Consider the following 2319-nt stretch of genomic DNA (forward strand, 5'->3'; position numbering starts at 1 on the left):
GCTGCACAGTGCCTCGGTCAGATAATCCGATTTTTAAAGCTAAAGCCAAGAGTCTTCTTCATCCAAAAGAGTGTTGCTATCTTTAATAAAAAGAAATGTATCACGGGCTAATCGCCGTGCACCATGCAAAAAAAGTTAAAATTACCAATTACAATTTTAAAGTGAGTGTATATTTCCCCCCCGAGATTGTCTTCTGCAGGAGCAATGCAATTCTTTGCGCAAAAAATCTGAACCTCTCGCCTGTCCTTCAAAGGGACTCCACAGTACTTTCTCCAACAGAAGTTTCCTGAGCAGACTGATCAACTTGAGAGCTGCCTTGCCTTTTTAAAAACAGTCGAACCCAAACCCCTAACTATGAATACGCTAAACAGCAGGGAAGGGAGGCGCAGCACTTGTTCCACGGCTTGGCAGGCGGCCAAGCTTTTTTCCCTTCAGCAGCAGGATCGCTCTTCACGCAGCAGAGGGCTCAACTGATGCCAAGGTGCACTGCGCGATCGAGGCAGCGCCGCGGCAGAAACCAACGCAACCCTCATCAAAACATTTCAATAAAACACTCCTCAAAAAGCAGCAGGCTGCGCCTGCATGGTCAAATACATTCATAGTTGTGCCATCAGCTCCCTCCCTGCTTCTTCTCATCAGAAAGAACGGCTTGCCCCATCACTGCAAAAAGAAGAACATTTCATTTTACCAAGCCAGTTAGCCTCATATTCGACACATAGTTGGTCCAAATCGCTACCTGTTATTAATAAAAAATAAAAATGTGTATAACAGGTAGCAATTTGGGCCAATTTTGGACAGATATTAGTCAATTCATGAAATCAGTGAAATCATTGCAATGACAATTCTCGGAACAAGTTGATTTATGATGGAAACTTGAGAGACTATTGGCAGATATTCCCCTTGTTTTAAGTCCCCCCCCCCCCCTCTAGACTATAACAGGCTGTTAAAATGTAGGCCTACAGTAGGCTATTTGTTGTGGTGCATAGAATAGCCTATAGATAGAACAATGGGCCTCTGTGGTTCCCCAAATATGCTATTGGGTATATGCACGGAGAAAAGCGTAAACCTCAATGAAAAAGTATTTTGTTAGAACATGAATTTGCTGCGGCCAAAAGAAAACACATCACCAGTAACCCCATGCTTGATTCATAATTGTATAATTGCTTACAGATCTCGCATTAGGAAGAATATCATTTAGGCTGCTACAGACCGACATAGAGGAAAGTTCTGTGGTGAATTCATGGTTGGAGCAGAAAACAGTGTGTCACTTTCTGTTGAAATGACCATATCTCCTCATTACTGCCAGTAGGCTAGCCTACAGTACATACGGTAGATCTTTTCTCGTTGCCTTTCTTTAATCTATCCATCTTGATAGGCAGCTGTGCTAATTTGCAACTTAGCCCTTCTCCACGCTGAAACGATTTGTTTTGTTTAGATAGCACTTGGGAAGCCAACTTGAGTCTAAAAATAAGGCACCTTTAAAAGCCTGCACCTGTTGCTGCTTCCACTGGACACCATTTGTACTACAAAGGTAGCAGAAGTGTGCGTGCGTGTCTGTGTCTGTGCGTGCGTGTGCGTGTGGTGTGGAGAGAGAGAGAGAGAGAGAGAGAGAGAGAGAGAGAGAGAGAGAGAGAGAGAGAGAGAGAGAGAGAGAGATCAGCTATTTGTGCAGAGAGGAGAAAAGAGAACCAGAGAGAGTTAGATGTGAAAGAGAGAGGGAGCCTGTCACGAACTCTTGAGTTTTGAGGCAAATAGTCTGACAACTTAAGTGCAACTCGGCTCTATTATTTTATAGCCTATACAGAATACCCAGTGATTGCTTCAGCGTGTGCTCGCACGGTCGCACCACATATGCACTCTAAATCAGCCCTCTGGTATTCCCATCTCTGGAGCTTTTAGGGGAGATTTTTCTTCAGTAAAAATCCAACTGCAGCGGAGTGTCAGGGAGGTTTTATCGCTTGTCTTTGCCGTATCCACTCACTGCTTGATAAACGGCCAGGGTCATTTCCTAAATGTGGCCATCACTTTGTGTAACCCCGGCTCCTGCACGCTGAGAAGCCATAGAGAGGTGATTTATTCTCGGCAGTTTAATTGTTGGCCGCTAGAAGGCGCTGTTACCAATGGCAAGATCACTCACAGCCTTTCTGTACCTCCACAGGGGGGGGGGGATGCCTACAGTAATTGTCCAAAACTGATAGCCAAAATTAATATGAAATGTAGCCTAATAGCACAAAACAGTATATGCCTACTTTCAATGCGGTTCAGTCACTAAGCATACCAGCATGCAATTGATGCACATGAATCTAAACACTAAAACAG

At 44.2% G+C, this 2319-nt stretch overlaps 1 protein-coding gene across 1 annotated transcript in view; it reads right to left on the reverse strand.

Annotated features, from left to right (window-relative positions):
* igfbp5b (insulin-like growth factor binding protein 5b) overlaps window positions 1-281 on the reverse strand; it is a 23606-nt gene extending 23325 nt beyond the window's left edge. Inside the window, exon 1 of the mRNA XM_083642087.1 lies at window positions 1-281. This exon is cut by the window's left edge and continues 398 nt beyond it. The gene's annotated coding sequence lies outside the window, so the exon portion shown is untranslated.
* Window positions 282-2319: the final 2038 nt, after the last annotated feature.

Source organism: Poromitra crassiceps (genome assembly GCF_964638095.1).
Source record: "Poromitra crassiceps genome assembly, chromosome: 8".
Taxonomy (NCBI): Eukaryota; Metazoa; Chordata; class Actinopteri; order Beryciformes; family Melamphaidae; genus Poromitra; species Poromitra crassiceps.